The sequence below is a fragment of the Portunus trituberculatus genome, chromosome 37 (genome assembly GCF_017591435.1).
Source record: "Portunus trituberculatus isolate SZX2019 chromosome 37, ASM1759143v1, whole genome shotgun sequence".
NCBI lineage: Eukaryota > Metazoa > Arthropoda > Malacostraca > Decapoda > Portunidae > Portunus > Portunus trituberculatus.
This window is the reverse complement of record NC_059291.1, coordinates 11,623,163-11,643,162: the sequence shown is the minus strand read 5'-3', so window position 1 is coordinate 11,643,162 and position 20,000 is coordinate 11,623,163. Positions and strand designations below refer to the sequence as shown.

General features: G+C 45.0%; 1 protein-coding gene and 1 non-coding gene across 2 annotated transcripts in view; one reads left to right on the top strand and one right to left on the bottom strand.

Moving 5' to 3' along the window:
* LOC123514021 overlaps nucleotides 1–20,000 on the top strand; it is a 571,965-nt gene that overhangs the window by 200,098 nt on the left and 351,867 nt on the right.
* Trnar-ucu lies at nucleotides 14,439–14,511 on the bottom strand. Its single transcript has one exon. It is a non-coding gene; the product is annotated as a tRNA-Arg (tRNA).

Here is a 20,000-nt window from a genome sequence, read left to right as displayed (position 1 = left end):
CTCTCTCTCTCTCTCTCTCTCTCTCTCTCTCTCTCTCTCTCTCTCTCTCTCTCCTCTTTCCTCCAGTTTACTCTCTATCTCTCCCTTCCTATCGCCTTTTCTCCCCTCCATTCTCCTCCATCCTCCTCCTCCTCCTCCTCTTCCTCTTTCCTCCCTCCCCCGCACATCTTTTCCTCCCTCGACAGCATGTATATATTTTCCAGCCTTTTGTTGCGTCTCCCTGCCTCCTCGCAATTCGGATTTTTCTTTCCTATCTCTTTCACTCCCTGCCTCGTGCTGACTTTTACTTGCGTTTAATTTTTCACGTGCTGGCCTCACCTCTCCGTCTTCCACCGTCCTCCGTGCGCACTTTGCCTCTCCACTTTGTACGTACTCTGCTTCTCCATACATTGATTCCCTCTTCCATCTTTTTACTCGTTTTGTTCCGTTTCCTATACTTGTTTTTTTTTTTTTTTTTACTTTCCTGTCATATTTTCTCCTTATCTTTGCAAGTAAACTATAAAAATGGTCTTTTCTCTCCTATTTTACTCGATTTTCTCTCTTCCCTGCTACTCTCTCATTCTTCTCTTCTCTCGTGTTCTTATTCTAATCTATGCGCCTCTTCCCTGTTTCCATTCCTACTCTCTTACTTCATTCTTCTCCTCCTCCTCTGTGACTTCTTCATCGTCGTTACAGCGTTAGAAAGCCAGGGAGAGATACTGAAAAGTGGAGGTGGAGAGGGAGAAAAGGGAGACATCGTATACTCCTTGTTTTCAACCTCATACACCTCCACCTTTTCCTCCTCCTCCTCCTCCTCCTCCTCCTCCTCTCGTTCCTTTAGCGTTAGAAAGCTAGGGAGAGAAAAGGAGAATAGAGAGACATCTACATACTCCTTATTTTTATCCTCTCACACTTCCACCAACACTTCCTCCTCCTCCTCCTCCTCCTCCTCCTCCTCCTCCTCCTCCTCCTCCTCCTCCTCCTCCTCCTCCTCCTCCTCCTCCTCCTCCTCCTCCTCCTCCTCCTCCTCGTCCTCCTCCTCCTCCTCCTCCTCCTCCTCCTCCTCCTCCTCTTCCTCCTCCTCCTATCAACTATCTCACCATTGACAGCTCCAACACCACTAGAAGTAATGGTTACAAGATAACAGGTAAGCGTTTCAGATCAGATGAGGCTAAACATTATTTCTTCAATAGAATTGTAAATGTCTGGAACTCTCTCCCAGCACATGTTGTCCGTAGCAATACAATACAAACTTAAAAAAAGGTTGGACATTCACCTCGCATTAACCCCTCAAGTGACGTACTTTGCGCCTACATAAGATATCTTTTTCTTTGTTTTTAGTTTCTGTACTAGACAGTATCACTTCTCTTTCAATCTTTCCTATCACATCTTTGACTTTCTCTCTCCCTGTGGCCTCTTTTCTTTTTCCTTGAATCCTGATGTCCTTCAGCCTCTAAGTTGTAGAATCTGTAGTGGTAGCATAGGCACACAGACAGCCTCGTTAGGACCAGTAGGGCTGTTGCTGTCTGTTCCTTCCTTTGTATTCCTTTGTATTCTCCTCCTCCTCATCTCGTCCCTTTACCGTTAGAAAGGTAGGAAGAGAAAAGGAGAAAAGTGAGACAACTAGATACACCTTGTTTTCCTCTTCCTCCTCCTCCTCCTCCTCCTCCTCCTCCTCCTCCTCCTCCTCCTCCTCCTCCTCCTCTCGTCCCTTTAGCGTTCGAAAGCCAGGGAGGAGAAGGAGAGTAAAGGGAGAAGGTCAAGGGTTGCGAGGTAGCGTCCCCTGCGGTGGGTCATGGCGATCCTTTGGTATGTAATGGGTGGGCTTCGTTCATTCTGCTCGTCTTGTTCTCCGCCTTGCTTACTGTTGCTGCTCCTGAGGGTGGAGTGGGGGTGAGGAGGGATGGGTGAGAGGGTGGTTGGGTTAGACAGTTGAAGGATGAAGGAGTAAAGTGTAATGTTGTGTTTTGTTGTGTGTGTGTGTGTTCTGTTCGTGTTTTTACTGGTCTTGTTTTTCTTTTGTGTGTGTGTGTGTGTGTGTGTGTGTGTGTGTGTGTGTGTGTGTGTGTGTGTTTTCTTTCAGATGTTTTATAGTTTGTGTGTTTTATTTGTCTTGCGTTGGTTTTCCTTGCCTTGTGTGGCTCCTTCGGGTTTCCTGAGGGTATTTTTGGTGCGTTGTGGATATTCTTTCTCTTGCGTGTGGATATTTTACCTTGTGTGGGTATTTTTTGTTACATATAGATAGTCTCTCTCTCTCTCTCTCTCTCTCTCTCTCTCTCTCTCTCTCTCTCTCTCTCTCTCTCTCTCTCTCTATCGGTCATTCATCGGTAGAAATTATGTAATTTCCAATTTTTCTCTTGTTTCTCCTTCGTTTCTTCTCCAGTAATCTCTCTCCCTGTTCTGTTCTCTTATTACCACCACCACCACCACCACCACCACCACCATCATATTCAACCCTACCCTCTGAAACGACCATCCCTTCTACCACCACCACCACCACCACCACCACCACTACTACATTTGTTGCTCCTAAAATCCTAAAATATATTTTGAAATAAAGCATTTTGTTCGTGCGTGGCTGCAGTGTCCAGGGCAGGGGAGGGGAGGGAAGATAAGGGAGGGGGAGGTGGAGGGAGAGATGGAGAGATGGGTGAGAGGGAGGGTAATAGGGCATGGAAGGAAGGAGGGTTAGAGGGGAGGGAGGGAAGGGAAGCTGGCAAATTACATTTTTATTGAATATATGAAGCTTTTTGTGACGCCGGCACGAAAATATTATCTAGAAGAGAGAGAGAGAGAGAGAGAGAGAGAGAGAGAGAGAGAGAGAGAGAGAGAGAGAGAGAGAGAGAGAGAGAGAGAGAGAACCAATAATTCATAAAAGCACAAACCTACAATGAAAACAAGTAAGAGAGAGAGAGACATAAAACAGTTAAGGAAAGGAAGGTAAGGAAGAGTTACATGAAGGGAGGGAAAGAATGGAGGGAAGGACACAGGAGCGAGAAAGGGAGTGACGGGGAGGAGAAAGAAAGCAGGGAAGGCGGCGAGAAGATACCATCTGATAACAGGTGTCCGGGGAGGGCGATAAAATCCTCTTCTTTACGTCTTCTCACAAATTAGCGGTTCAGTCACGTCTGGATTTATCCCTCCCAGCTTTACTCGACTCCCCTCCCCCTCCCACTCTTCGCTTCCCTCGCTCTCTCTCTCTTTCCCCTTCTTTCCTTCCCGTGTCGTCGCCTTTTTATAAAGAGTTTTTCTAAGGAAGAGAATGACAGATTTACTTCTCCCTCTTGACCTGACGTTGTTTTTTAGGTCCCTTTTCATAAGCAAATTGTGGAGATAAAGATTCAGATAATGGAGACGCGGAAAAAGGAGGAGAACGAGGACGAGAGTGAAAAGGAGGAGGAGGAAGAGGAAGAGGAGGTGGAGGTTGTTCCCAGGGTACTCTTGGTAGGGCAAATGTCTTATCATCCACCGATAAGAGATAGTGGCGATGTCTGTTATTATGAGTGGAAAAGAAATTTATTTATACTACGTTCATCGACGCTCAGGGAAGGAAAGACAGCTTTTTGTGTGGAGGGTCATTGTGATAGGACGAGTGTAATTGTTTCTCTTATCTCGTGGTATCTTTTTTTTTTATCTTTTTATCTTTTGTCTAATTGTTATCATCTTGTTCTTCACGTGAGAAAATCGAAATTGGACTAGTTTTAGCTCTGGTTTCTTTCTTTCTTTCTTTTTTTCATTCATTCTCTTTTTTTTTTCTTTCTTAGTTGTTGCTTTTATAATTCTTGTCTTGTTCTCTGTCACGTGGGAAGATGTAAAAGGAATAGGAATGAGTAAAAAGCGAAAATAGGAGCTGTACTAGTTTTTATGCAGCTTTCAATCTTCACTCACTCATTCATTCACTCATTCATTCAATTATTCTTCCTTTCTTTCTTTAGTTTCTGCTTCGTTTCTTCATTCATTCATTCATTCATTCATTCTTCAGTTTTTACGCTGCTTTCTCTCTTCACTCACTGACTCATTCACTCATCCATCCATTCATGTCTTTTAGTTAATAGCCATATATACTTCTAACCATATTTCCCGTCCACATGAGGAAATAGAGGAACCAGTTTTTCTTTTTAACACAACTCTCATCATTCATTCATTCTTTCACGTGTGCGAGTCTTATATATTTCCCTGCCATTGTCTACTTAGTTCTTCTTATCATATCCCCTTTCACGTGGGAAAATAGAACAGGAACTAGTTTACTCATTTTCCTCACTGCTTTCCTCATACATGGAAGTGTCGACGGTGGCAGTGATTGTGCTTGATAAGGAGAGAGGTGTGGTGAGTCATTGTATCTACGTGACGGAATGATATGTATGATTACCCCCAATGACCGTCATCACCTCGGCCACACTCCCATCACTTGTGGTTCTCGTAATAATGATATACAGAACTAAACTCGGTAAAAGACGGAGAGAAAAATGAAAGGAGTAAGAATGTATATATAGCTCAGTCTTGCCGCATTGCTTGGGAAAAGTGTGTCTTTGTGTGTGTGTGTGTGTGTGTGTGTGTGTGTGTGTGTGTGTGTGTGTGTGTGTGTGCTTTGGGTAAATAGATTGTCATTGATTTGTTTATTTTTTTTATTGTTATATTTGTTCAAAGAATGAATGGAAGATTTGAGTAATATTATTCTGCTTTTTTTTTTTTTTTTTTTTTTTTTTGCGTCTAGTTGTCAATGGATAACTTCCTCTGCACGTAAAAGCAATAATAATGAATAGAGAAACGATTTTTCTAATACACTTTACTCTATTACATCACGCCACACCACACCACACCAGAACCATCACAGTAACTAACCGAACCCTCACCACCACACCAACACCACTGCACACTTGACTTCTCTTCACACCACACCACACGACCACAGTACTTAACCACCACCACCACCACCACCACACTACACCACAACACCATCATTTATATACCCAGATTCACCTCACAATCATTACAATCCCTACTACCACCACACCACCACAACACCACATCACCACAACACCACAACAACATCACAACACCCCCATCGCATGCCCAGGTCCTCTTCACAGCCCCCGCCACCACTACACCTTTACGTACACCTTCCACCCGTGTAATATTTATGTTCCTGCCAACTTTCTAAACAGGTGACCCGTTCCCCACCTTCCGCCCCTTACCTGCGAGGACCGGGCGGACGATGGTGGGCGGTGGGGCGATGGGGCAGTGGGGTGGTTGGGGGTGAGGCACGGGGCTCTAGTGGGGACTTTCACACCTGTTATGGACGCGTATAGTGTAGTCCAGCAATGTGCAGGTGTGTCGTAGGTGTGGGAGTCACGGCCGCCACTTTCGTGAATTGGTTTGTACGTGTGTGTGTGTGTGTGTGTGTGTGTGTGTGTGTGTGTGTGTGTGTGTGTGTGTGTGTGTTGCGTATGTTGCGTGCTGATGTGTCTCTAGATAGGTGCACCTGATTGTACTGTGTGTGTGTGTGTGTGTGTGTGTGTGTGTGTGTGTGAGTGTGTGTGTGTGTGCAAACCTCGTGTTCACCTGTCGTGCCTGTCGCCTCAGGTATCTTGGTCACCTCCTGGAGAGTATAATGGGAGTCTGTAGAAAGCTGTTACCATCAGAGAGAGAGAGAGAGAGAGAGAGAGAGAGAGAGAGAGAGAGAGAGAGAGAGAGAGAGAGAGAAAGCTGAATTATTACACTAAAAACAAATGATAATAATAATGACAAGAATACGATATAGACCAAAATGCAGAGAAGTAACCGCATTTTCACGCTCTAATACGAAGAAATGTGAAGGTAAACACCACTATGGTCTAGATTGCTGCTGGTGGAGGGGAGGGGAGGGGAGGGAGGGAGGGGGGGAGAAGAGGGAGGCTGCCCGTCACAGTAACCTTAGCACTCCTGCAGCATCACGGGAGCTAATGAGCCGCGTTGCCATAAAAGATCAACATTAGCAACAAAGATCACCTGAGAAAGTGTTTGTGTTTTCAACTTCCACCGCATCCTTACTCTCTCTGTGTGTCCTTCCTTCGCTGTTGACCAATTAACGCTGCTTTTTAGAACGCAGCTGCACACACACACACACACACACACACACACACACACACACACACACACACACACACACACACACACACACACACACACATGGGGGTAGGATAGATTATTTTCCACCGCCTCTGCACGCTGCGAATAAAACTCTGCAAGAATGATGATATATATACATGGCGGAAATATTATTAAATGCTGCCTCCAATTAAAAAAAAAAAAGATAACTAAATAAAAGAGAATGGTTAACGTTTAAAAAGAGAGAGAGAGAGAGAGAGAGAGAGAGAGAGAGAGAGAGAGAGAGAGAGAGAGAGAGAGAGAGAGAGCGTGAGATGAACGAAATGTCAGGAATGTAATGAAAATTCTCAGCATTCACGGCCTGGATGGAAAACGCTTGGCTGAGGAACAAAACAATAAAGTAAATGCGTTAATTTATCATACATATTTTTTTTCTCTCTCTCTTTCTCTCTCCGCAAAACATGTCAGGAATACCAACCCTCCCAAACACAAACACAAAACGCAAACCAACACAAACACACCAAAACACACGCTAACACCAACACACACTCACCAGCACACTCTAAGCTCCTCCTCTTTTCTTTCATCGCATTATTACTCTTTTTTTTTTTTTTTTATTCGCGAAAGGCAACAAAAAGCGAGGAACAAAAGGATGCGGAACAAACGCCTCCTTTAGTGTGTTACAGAGCACGAACGTTCCTGGCGATGCGAAATAATTTGTAATTCTGTTGCTATTTTTTTCCTCTTCTTTCCTCCCTTGACCAGTTCTTCCCTTTTTGTGTTTTATTTTGCTGTATTTTTGGTCTTAATGCAGCCACTACCCGACCGACCGTGACGCTAGCGATCCTGTCAGCAGCGGTGGGGGAGGAGGAGGAGGAGGAGGAGGAGGAGGAGGAGGAGGAGGAGGAGGAGGAGGAGGAGGAGAGAAAGAGGATGAAGCAGGGAACGAAGAGAGGGTACGAAGAAGAGGAAGAAGGGAGGCTAGTGGAATGGAAGAAGGCAGGCAGAAACGTGACTGTAAGTGAGAGAGAGAGAGAGAGAGAGAGAGAGAGAGAGAGAGAGAGAGAGAGAGAGAGAGAGAAATCCAGCCAACCCAGCCAGGCCAGTTTGGTAGATACAGGCAGATAAACAGACAGCTAGATAAACAGCCAGTCAGCCAACCAGCCAGCCAGCTAGAAAGCCAGCCAACCAGCCAGCCATATAGATAGACAGACAGACAGACGGATAGACAACCAGCCAGCCAGCCAGCCGGACAGCCAGACAGACAGACAGACACATATACAAACAGACACACACAAACGTACTCAGTCAGACGAGTGAAAAAATAAACACATTTAACGACGATGGAATCAGATACTTGAAAAAAAATGTCTATATTTATTAATTCCATGATACGCTTCGCCGAACCCCACAAAGACCACTCCTCCTCCTCTTCCTCCTCCTCCTCCTCCTCCTCCTCCTCCTCCTCCTCCTCCTCCTCCTCCTCCGCACCATAATTACTTTTTTTCACATTTTGCTTTTTCGTTCACCAGCATCTGTTCCTCCTCTTCTCAATTTTCTTATATTCCTCCTCCACTTTGTTATATCCGCCTTCATCTCGACTTTTGTTCATCCACTCTTTTCCTTTAATAACTTTGAGAGAGAGAGAGAGAGAGAGAGAGAGAGAGAGAGAGAGAGAGAGAGAGAATCATATTTACGTATATAAATTTCTGTCACCAGTTGTTAATTCATTGATTTTACACGCTCATTAGTGTTGAATAATTCACTCTCTTGCCTTATATGTATTTGTTTTTAGTCTTGCTGTTTTACTTTATATTTGGTAACATTTTCAATATCTTTATTCAAGTTTAGATGATTTGTTCATATTACATTTATATATTTTAGTCTTCGTTACTTTATTTTCCCTATTGTATTCGATTATTTACTTTTCAATCACCATAATTTTTCAACGTTAAAACAAAAAATGCATAAGACTCGTTTTTATTCAAACAGTATCAAATATATCGATGTTATTTATTTCTCTATTACAAGCTTAAGGCACAGCAATGCACAGCAACAAAGGCAGGAACCTCTCACTATACTGCATATTGACGTTATTTCTTCTCCGATTTACGCTCAGAATAAAGCAATACATTCTTTCATTACACTACACATTATAAATATCTCTGTCCCTCCTCGTACGCTGAAGTCGAAGTAATGCAGGAGAACAAAGGCGTGTAGCTGTTTTTAATTCTTCTTTTATATATCCCCAGTGCAAGCTTAACCTCTTCAGCACCATGCACGACACGTTTTCATATCTATTCTGTTTACTATTAAGTGGTTTTACACAGCTTCAGAAACTTATGTGGGGATTAAAATAGCGAAGACTCTGGCTATCAATCTTCTGAGCTCCGTAAACCCTTCCTAATGTAAATAAAATCGTATAATCATAACCAAAACTCATGATAAAAATGAGTCCCAGTACTGAAGGGGCTAAGACAGAGTAATGGATGCGAACAGAGGCGTCAGTCTTTTACTCGGCAATGTTCAGGTGGAGTGATTTGTCTTGGTGTAGTGCAGGTTTAGGATTCCCCTTGCCTGTGTGCCGCGGGTGCCCAGGTGACTGCGTGCTGAGAGGAGCCAGGCCACCGGGGCACAGGACGGCTGCCTCTCCTCTGCACGGCTCAGCGTATTGTATTGTTAGGATGCAGACAACAAAGGCAGCATTAGTAACAGTAGTGAAATAATCTTTTAATTAAGGATTATTATACGTGTGTACAATAGTGATGGCTGCTATGACAGTTTAAAAAAGAGAGAGAGAGAGAGAGAGAGAGAGAGAGAGAGAGAGAGAGAGAGAGAGAGAGAGAGGTGTTTCAGGACTCATTACACAATAGAAATCGCAACATTGAACTAAAAAAAATGATTGTGTAAGTCTTTGTCTTATTAGAGAGAGAGAGAGAGAGAGAGAACTTTTAGATGTCAAGGTCGCGTGGACACCTTCACTCGCTCACCTTCTCTTTCTTCATTCATGGCAATGCAACTAAATTTACGATGATAGAAAGAAAACGGGAAATAAAGAAAAAAAAAGTTGCCGGGAATATTGGTAAAGAACGCCCGGTATTTAATATTCCATCCAGCACTGCCTGTGGAGAGAAGCTGTTGTTTTATTAACGACTCACTGTGCAAACATCGGAGGCGGCCCGGCGCGAGAGAAAACGGGGCGGCTCTGCATCGTCGGCTTTTAGTGAATCTGTTTTGTTGAATACACAAAAGCTCCGCATGAATAAAATACTCATGATAATACGAGGAAAAAAATAATAATATCTTTCGTTTTCCATGTGGCGCGGGAAAGGAAATTAATTGTTTATGCATGTATGGAATGAAAACAAGTTGATCGGAACCAAAGGAATAAAAATAAACAGAAAAAAAAACAGATTTCCATAAACATAATAGTAATAGTAATAGTCTTCGTTGAGCGTTTCAAGGTGGGAAAGTAAGTTTGATAATTTGTTGTGTGTTTATGAATAAATTCAATAAATGCAAGTTAGTTAGAAATGCACGATGTGAAAAAAAAAAAACTTCATGAATAAGATTATGGTAATAGTATCCTCCCTCAGTGAAAAGAGGTATTTGTTTACACGTATATGATGCAAATCCAAGCTGGTCACAATTGCAAAACGTGAAATAAAGATGAAAATGCAGCCATTGTTTCTCCTAAATAAGACAACAACAACAACAACAACAACAACAACAACAGCAGCAGCAGCAGCAAACTACTACTACTACTACTACTACTACTACTACTACTACTACTACTACTACTACTACTACTACTACTACTACTACTACTACTACTACTACTACTACTACAACAACAACAACAACAACAACAACAACAACAACAACAACAACAACTACTACTACTACTACTACAACAACAATAATAATAATAATAATAATAATAATAATAATAATAATAGCACTACTAGTAATAGTAATAATAATAACAATATTCTCCTTTGCTCAAAGTGAAAGAAAGCGTGACTAATTAGATGTTTGTTTGCCTATGTATGAAATGAATCCACGTTATTCAGAACTGCAGCGTGTGAAGTAAACGAACAATTAAGCAGTGCAGTGAACAGGCAACACACCAGCAGTGACTATGATCCAGAGAGCCTTGCCGTGGAGGAACCTTGCTGCGTTCCTCCAATGACCAGTGTGCGGGGATAGAACACTCAAATAAATAGATAGATAGAAAATAAGAAAAAAACAACATTACACCATTGAATTTAAACAACAGATGCCTTGTACCGTGAAGCAACAAACACACACACACACACACACACACATGAAATTGCAGCATTCAGCTTAAAAACATTAGTATCCACACAATCTCTCTCTCTCTCTCTCTCTCTCTCTCTCTCTCTCTCTCTCTCTCTCTCTCTCTCTCTCTCTCTCTCTCTCTCTCGTTTGTTCAGTACTCGGTAATTGTTCAATCAGGAGCGAAAGTACGAGGGGGAAACCTTACCCATACCTTCCTTCCCTCCTATTACCCGGTCCATGCTCTCTGCGTCTCCCTCAAGCCTCAGTCCACTTGCTCCCTATCCACCCCTGGCAGCTTGTTCTGATAATTACCTTAGTCAACAGCCAGCCGCCGCCACCACCACCACCTGAGAGAGAGAGAGAGAGAGAGAGAGAGAGAGAGAGAGAGAGAGAGAATGCAAGCAGGTAGTCAGGTAAGGAGTCAGGGCGTCCAGACAGGTATATGCGAACAAGGGGAAGGGGTGTGCGTGCGCTCTCCCCTACTCTCTCTCTCTCTCTCTCTCTCTCTCTCTCTCTCTCTCTCTCTCTCTCTCACAAATAGCATTACGGCACATTTTGCTTCATCGTCGAGGGAGTGAAAGTTTTTTTTTTTTTTTTTTTTTTTGCTTTTATTTTTTCTTTTCTTTGTTTTGAGCACTCCGCCATATTGCAGAGAGTGTGTGTGGTATGTACAATCCGCGCCGCCGCTAATCACTCTTTTATAAACTACTAGAGAGAGAGAGAGAGAGAGAGAGAGAGAGAGAGAGAGAGCAAAGGAAGAAGAAGGAAAAATCAAGATCTAAAAATAAGGTGTAGTCATTATATATACCTTTTACCGTTCCATTAGTGACGACACACACACACACACACACACACACGAGAGTTGATTCACCTTGCTGGGAGGCGCAGGTGAGTAACAGTTCCCCCTCCCCCCAACCAGTGTCCACCGTCCCTCCACTCCTCCCACCCCACCCCTCACCTGTCAGCTGTCCCCGCCACACCCCTCACCTGCCGCCTCACGTTCCGGCGCATGTCATTAGAGGAAAGCAGTCACAGGTGTTCAGGAATGCGCCGACATGCTCGTCTGGAAGAAAGTTGGTAAGAGACACCCACATGCTCCTCTCTCTCTCTCTCTCTCTCTCTCTCTCTCTCTCTCTCTCTCTCTCTCTCTCTCTCTCTCTCTCTCTCTCTCTCTCTCTCTCTCTCTCTCTCTCTCTCTCTCTCGACCTCCCCAGAGCTGACCCTCCTCCTCCTCCTCCTCCTCCTCCTCCTCCTCCTCCTCCTCCTCCTCCTCCTCCTCCTCCTCCTCCTACTCGTGCCTGAATGCTGTTGCTGCTGCCTCCTCCTCCTTCTCTTCCTCTTTTTCCTCCTCCTCCTCCTCTTCCTCCTCCTCACTTCGTTCTAGCATTATCTGTCTACTTTCTTGTTTAATTCTCGCAACATCAGCATCATCAGGGGGAGGAGGAAGAGGAGGAGGAGGAGGAGGAGGGACAGTTCTTATCAACTTTCTTATCATTTTTTCTTCTTCTTCTTCTTCTTCTTCTTTTTTTTTTTTTTTTCTTCTTCTCCAGCAACACCTACACGGGCGAGAGTTCCTTCACGGAGGTCAGCGGGGTGGCGTGGTCATTAGCAGGTCACGTGGCGTCACCTCGGAGGTCGCGAGGATCAAGTGGAGGGCGAACAGGGAACGCAAACCAAATCTTGATCTTAAGTGTTCGAGTGGCCTTGTCCTGGTGGCGGCGGTGGTGGTGGTGGTGGTGGTGGTGGTGGTGGTGGTTTTTTTTTTTTTATATATATATTAAACTTGCCTTCGGAATATATTGTATTGGTGATGATGGTGGTGGTGACTTACTATAGGCACTGGATATAATAGTGGTCATAACACATTTAGTAGTGGTGGTGATGGTGGTGGTGGTGGTGAGGTAATTCTGTAGTGGAAAATGTTGTAGTGGTGCTGCTGATGATGATGGTGGTGGTGATGTTGGTGGTGACTTACTGTAAGGGATAATAAATACACTGAAATCATATTGACATTACAAAGGTATGGTAGTGGTGGTGACGGTGGTGAGGTAATGAACTCGTGGTGGTGGTGATGATGGTGGTGGTGGTGATTATGGTGTTAGTGGTGGTGGTGGTGGTGGTGGTGGTGGTGGATTGCATTAACACGTTTATTGACCTAAGCATAGACAAGACATGTATAAAGGAGTGGAGGTGATCAACACGCCTCCAGGACAGCGGTCAGGAAATTTATTCATTCATAGACACGTAAACAATAAGGAGGAGGCGATGGTGGTGGTGGTGGTGGTGGTGGTGGTGGTGATGGTAGTGGTGGCGGTAGTGTGTGTGTGTGTGTGTGTGTGTGTGTGTGTGTGTGTGTGTGTGTGTGTGTGTGTGTGTGTGTTTAAGCTCTTCACTTGTCTATTACAACATTATTATTTATTGCTCCTCCTCCTCCTCCTCCTCCTCCTCCTCCTCCTCCTCCTCCTCCTCCTCCTCCTCCTCCTCCTCCTCCTCCTCCTCCTCCTCTCCCCCCCCTTAAGGTCACAAATTCATGAGGTTCCTGTAGATGATGTAACGCGCCATCTGACCTTGTATGTCCTTTAAACCAGCTCTCTCTCTCTCTCTCTCTCTCTCTCTCTCTCTCTCTCTCTCTCTCTCTCTCTCTCTCTCTCTCTCTCTCTCTCTCTCTCTCTCTCTCTCTCTCTCTCTCTCTCTCTTCTCTCTCTCTCTCAACCAAGTCAACTCCTCCTCCTTCCTTCACTCCACCCTCCTCTTCCTCCTCTTCTTCTTTGCGTCTTTTTTCCCCTCCTCCCCCACAGTAAGCCTCCTCCCCTGTCTCCCCAACTTGGCCCTTCCCTCCCCCTCCAATCTCCCCCTCCGCTCTCTCCCCGTCCCCTCTCCCCTCCCTTAAGTTTGAGGCCACAGCAGTTCACACCCCTGTCTTCTGAACGGCACCTGACAGCACCGTAGTGTATACTCTCTCTCTCTCTCTCTCTCTCTCTCTCTCTCTCTCTCTCTCTCTCTCTCTCTCTCTCTCTCTCTCTCTCTCTCTACTCCTTAAGTCCATAGACGCGAGGAAGGAGGCGAGGGAGTAGCGGGGGAAAGAGAGAGAGAGAGAGAGAGAGAGAGAGAGAAAGGGAAAAAGATTAGACGAAGGGAGAGCGAGGAGAGAGATGCGAAGGAGGAAAGGTAAGAGAAGAGGAGAAAAAAAAAGTTAAGACGGAGAGGACAGGGAAGAGAAGGGGAAGAGAGGGAAAAGAGGAGGATAGATGAGAGAGAGAGAGAGAGAGAGAGAGAGAGAGAGAGAGAGAGAGAGAGAGAGAGAGAGAGAGAGGTCTTGAAGAAGATGAGGGAAAAAGATGTGGCGGAGGAAAAAAAAAAAAGTAGGAGAAATGAGAGATGGAGGAAAAGAAAAAGATACAAAATGGATGAAAAATAAATGAGGCAAAACAAATGTGCGGTCAGGGAGAAAGAAAAAAAGAGGAAAAGAGAAAAGAACAGATAATGGGTGAAGAAAGAAAAATAGAAGATAGATGAGAGGAGAGGGAGGAGAGATGATAGAAGAGGAGTAAGGGAAGAGCTAAAGGAGGAGGAGGAGGAGGAGGACTGGTCTACGGTGGGGACTGACTGGTCCTGCTTGAGTTGTTGCTTCTTGCAGTCCTTCCTTGCCTCCATGGTGAAGGTCCGGGAGAGAGAGAGAGAGAGAGAGAGAGAGAGAGAGAGAGAGAGAGAGAGAGAGAGAGAGAGAGACCGAGACTGAGACTGACTCTGACTTTCGAACTGTTGAATTTCATATGTGCTCTCCCGAAGTGTTATGTACAGCAAGAAGAACACCTGAGCAGCAAGACACCTGTGATACCTGCAGGTGTGTCACAAACGTACCTGCTGACCTGATATGTTAGATATGAAAAGCGTACATTTCATATCCTATTCCCGTGTGATTCCCTGGGGGGAGGAGGGGTAGCGGGTATCATGACTTCTGGTCGCTCGAAGCACAAGGCCTTCACGCTGAAATCCACTCCCACAGCACGCGTCACCCACACATACGCACACTCGTGCAACAAACAACAAACAAATGCACCAAAAACATTCATCCCCAGCGGGATTCGAACCCGCGGCCTCTGGATTAGAAGTCCAGCGCGCTATCCACTGCGCCATGGGGACCGATAACTATAGTATTTTGCAAGACTTGTTGTATCTGGTATTATGTTTATATTTACATCAGCAAAGTTGTGAGGATCTAATTGTGTTCAGGAGCTGCCTGGCGTGAACCAGCTGGCCCTTTGCAGTCTGCTTATTTTCATGTTATTATGCAATTATGTTTAGGTTATTCCCGCCGGTGCTTCCCTCATTACAGGCCAGTGAGGTGCTCTCGATGCCTCGGGTGGAATTGAGGCTTCACAAAACAAAGCGACGGAAAAGTCACTAAACTCACTTTGAACTTTAGTCACAAAAGTATGTGATCCACTTTTGTCCTCACTTTTCCCGGCATGTCAATGAGGCACTCAGTGCGCTCACGTGATGCGGGGCTTTGCTCAATGAAAAACGTCCTTACCGGCGCCTACACAATAATGCCTGAATGTGTGGGGCGAACTGTGCACCTGAACAACTTCTGAATTACGATGTGCAAGTTAGGTCACTGGCCTCGCTAAGAGCGGCAGCAAATGAGGATGTGTTCCGCGGTGAAGGATGAGGGCCAGCCATCCCGCCGTGGTGAGCAAAGTTTTGGGCAAATGATAATACGTGTAACACTGCTCTGTGGTAGAGCGATGCTTTCCAGGGTAGGCAAGTTGCACAAGTAGAAAGAAAAGCAACACATCCTTTGTTTAGACGAAGTATTTCTTTTTCTTATACAAGCAGTGAAAAGCCCACATGGTATGAAAAAAAAAAGCACTACGAAGATTATTGTCTGCACACATCTAGAAGTAATATACGTACAAACGAGTTGTTCAAACACCATATAGACAAAAAATAGCGAACCATCAAAATGGGTAGAGGTAAAAAACTTCATCCGCTGTTAATGAGTGAGTCACGCAGACTAGTTGCTGTTAATATGATCTCCACATCTGTCAGGAGATATTCACTAGTGTTTCTCTCTCCATTTAAAAAAAAAAGATTGCTCACATGTTTCTGGTCATTGAGGGAAGCGAATGGCTGCCGTTCTTCCTTCATTCCCTGTGCTCATGGCTCTTCCGCCGCCACACTTCACCACAGTATATGTTGCCCACACAGGGGACATAGAGGTTCATAAGCTCCTTTGCTCAATTACTCTCCATAATTGTCAATGGCATTAAGGTCCAGAATATTTGGCCACGCTGAAAACATCTACGTGGACCCAGAATTAATGTCTGACGAACTCTACGAACTATTGATAAAAACTTACACATATTTCTAATTAATAAGTCTTTGGTGGTAATAGTGTGGGAGAGTGAAGTCAGCTCCCATGTGCGACCCTTCAGTGTAATATGATTAGTGTGAACACGACATAAAGTTTAAAGCGAAGGACGAAGAGAGAGAGAGAGAGAGAGAGAGAGAGAGAGAGAGAGAGAGAGAGAGATGAATAATAAAACGACACAGATTATTATATTTACGACTGATGCTTTGTGAGGACCCTTTGGCGTTCTTTGGTGTCTCCTCCTTTCCTCAAACACTCATGTCCTCGAGTCTGGTACGTCGTAATAGAGGGAGCCGTCACTGTCACTGGTGGTGTGTGACATAGGGCCTGGTGCTTCTCCCGCCTGTGTGACCCCGTGGCCTTGTTACTTGATCCTTTACGGCGCCACTATTTGACTTTACGGGCAGACTTAACGTGCAGGATAGAGTTGTTATGTTCGTGTGTGTGTGTGTGTGTGTGTGTGTGTGTGTGTGTGTGTGTGTGTGTGTGTCCGTATAAGTATGTATCTATATGTATTACGTATGTGTGGCTGTTTGTTTGGTAGTATGTGTGTTTTATTTCGTGTTTGTGTGTTTGTGCTTTCTCTCTCTCTCTCTCTCTCTCTCTCTCTCTCTCTCTCTCTCTCTCTCTCTCTCTCTCTCTCTCTCTCTCCACTCAGTATAACCTAGAGTGGATGATTGCACATTCCACTAATTGCGTAATGATCCTCACCACCACCACCACCACCACCACCACCACCACCACCATCACTATCTCCTCCACTGCCTCCACTTGCGATCATGTTAATGAGACACGTGTGAATGCAATGAATGCAAAGGTGTGCGTGTTACCTGTGTGTGTGTGTATGTGTGTGTGTGTGTGTGTGTGTGTGTGTGTGTGTGTGTGTGTGTGTGTGTGTGTGTGTGTGTGTGTGTGTGTGTGTGTGTGTGTGTGTGTGTGTATGTTGGTTCTAATCGTCTCTCTTTTATATATTTTTTTCTGTAGTTTTAGCAGAATTTACATTGTACAACATCATGAGCTTGCGGTCAATAAACAATCTCTCTCTCTCTCTCTCTCTCTCTCTCTCTCTCTCTCTCTCTCTCTCTCTCTCTCTCTCTCTCTCTCTCTCTCTCTCTCTCTCTCAACCTGCATCTTCACTCTTCTTTCCTTTCCCACACTCATTACCTTCCTCTTCCTCCACCTCCAGTTCCTCCTCCACCCTTACTCCACCTTCCCCTTATCCCTCCCCGCCCCCTCAGCACCTTCCTCTCTCGAAGTGAAGCAATTAAAGCGAAGGGGATGATGCAATGAAAGGGATCAGTGGAAATTAATGCAGTAAATTGTTTGGTTATGGTGTCTGTAATTAATGGAGACAATTACCTGTGTTTTATATGTCAGGGTTGAGTTTGTCCTCACGGCGCACCAACTCCCGCGATGAATGGCAACTGTTACGTGGTGTCTATGTATGTTATTTTGGTACGTATCCTCTCCCCACCCCATCCCTCTCTCTCTCCGTCCACACACACACACACACACACACACACACACACACACACACACACACACACACACACACATTATTCAAGGTCCTTTTTTTCTTACGGGGATTGTGTAGGGACGGAAAGAGCGGCCCTTTTAAGGAGGGTATTCAAATGAAGGCAAATATACCGTGTGTGTGTGTGTGTGTGTGTGTGTGTGTGTGTGTGTGTGTGTGTGTGTGTGCAAAGAAAGTAAGGTATCTAGGGTTTCCATGGGAGTAGTAGTAGTAGTAGTGGTAGAAGTAGTAGTAGTAGTAGTAGTAGTAGTAGTAGTAGTAGTAGTAATAGTAATAAGTAAATAAAAAAAAATAAAACACGAAATCCTTACAATAATATATCCAAATTTCCCAGCAAACAGTTGACCATGATAGTTAATTCACGGATGGATGGTCGCATGCAGGACATCATGAGGACATCAGTGGGCTGGCCTCCGTCTGTGCCCTGCAGCGTGGCGTCCTCCGTGCAGTGGTGATGAATGGCCGAGGCTGTGATGGTGGTGGTGGTGGTGGTGGTGTCTAGTTTGTACAATAGTGGTAATGGTGATATTGGTGTTTGCTCTTATGGTGGTGGTGATAGTACTGGTGTTGCTATGAAGTAGTGGTGATGCGAATGAGCGAGTGATTGAAGTGATGTCGGTGTGATGAGTGCTGTTTGTGGTGGTGGTGGTGATGGTGGTGGTGGTGTGACGATGACTCTTGGTGACGGTGAGGGATTGGTGAGGTGATGGATGCGTCATTTGGAGGAAGAAGTTGTGAAGGAACAGGAGGAGCAGGAGGAGGAGGAGGAGGAGGAGGAGGAGGAGGAGGAGGAGGAGGAAGTCACCTGTAAAGGAACGTAATGAATTTAGGCAGGTTGAGGTTGGAATCTTTTACAAAACTTTGAATCTAATCTGTTTATAACTTTTACGTAATCTAGAAGGCCACACGTGCAAAATCTAACCAAATCTTTGTTAACTTTGCTTGCACAGTTTCTTTATGAATTTCTATTTTGAAAGTTGGAACATTATTGAAAAGAACGTTCGATTATCTTACAAAGAAAAAGAAAATATAAATAAACTTCCAGTGGGTATTTCTGAATTAGCACATGGAAGCGTGAACAGCCGACGCGATGTGAGGTTGAATCGCTCGAGGATTTTGAAATTTCTCCAAATAAACCCTTGTGTTCCCTGTAAATTTAGGGAAAATGTGTTTAAAAGTTACACCATTCGATTCAGGGAACGATGTGTTTTGTATGACGCCAAACAATAACAAACAAAATAAAACAAAACAAAAGAAAAACTAACATTTTCACTCATACCCAAAAATTCTGGCCTCCTTAAGTTCATCGTGTGTGTGTGTGTGTGTGTGTGTGTGTGTGTGTGTGTGTGTGTATATGTATGTATGTATGATCCCTCATTAAGAAGACGACTGGATGCTTTCCCGATATTAAAACAGATCAGTGTCGGCGCATTAGGATCAAAGTAGTGATATCGCATCCTTCGCATCCTTCGCCAGACTCATAAAACTCATCGTGGCCTGAGCTTCCATCATGGCGGCGCTGCAGGATGAGTGATGCACCAAGCCACCAAACGTACATGGCTTACTTACTGTCTCGCAACTTTTCATTAGTAAAGCCATTGAGGTTCAAACTTCCTGCCCCAGAGAGAGAGAGAGAGAGAGAGAGAGAGAGAGAGAGGATGGGGGAGGGGAGGAAGAGGAGATTCAATAGAAGTACAAAGAATCATTCTGTCACTTTCAATTTGATGAAAACGAAAATCTCTGTCCATTTTCTGTAAGCATTTTCACTTCTCTTCCATTTCATATTTCTCCTTTATGTACATCTCTCTCTCTCTCTCTCTCTCTCTCTCTCTCTCTCTCTCTCTCTCTCTCTCTCTCTCTCTCTCTCTCTCTCTCTCTCTCTCTCTCTCTCCCCTAGCCGGGCCTCACCACAGTACATCTTGTCTGGCCGTCACAACACAAAGCTTTCGTCGATAAGCAGCAACAAGCGGTGCAGAGGGCGAGGCACACCGTTAGGCGGGTGTTTATTTGTTATTCTTTTGTGAAAACCTCTGGCGGCGAGATCGAACTGGTGCCACAGCCACTTAGAGGTGACCAAACTGGGAGGAAATCTCTCATTCACAGATTATAACTGACACACACTCATGTAGGTAACTGCCCGGTCAAAAATAAAACTTCTGATTCTGAATGATTCCTAATTTAGCACCCAGCAGTATATCTCTGGGCGATGAGTGAGACTGTTCATTGTTGTTCTGCCTTAACTGTGATCCTGGTAACGCGTCACTTGGCAGGCCGAGGCTCTCACCCCTGCTCAGTGATGGTCCCTCTTGAGCGTGAGGAAGCTGCGTGTGGTGTGTGAAGGGTCACAGCCTCACCCATACACCAGACTGTAGGAGCCGTAAGCTCTCTCCGGGAGGGTAATAGCTGGCGATCACGAGTCTGGCACACACACACACACACACACACACACTCAGCAGTAACCACCCATTGCCACCGCACCTGTAACCACCACATCTCACCGCAACGACGTCCCTCCGTCCCTCCCTCGCTCACTTCCCGACTCCTTCGTCCTCTGCTTCTTCATGCCTGCCTGCCTGCCTCCCTCGGCCCGCCACCCTCCCGTATAGGACCCCAAGCGTGCGTGGGTTTCGGGAAGCGTGTCATACGCGTGGCAGGGAGCCGTGCCGATGCGAGGAGCGGCGAGGAGCTGCGAGACACAGCAGGGAGCAGGGAGTAGTGTCGTAC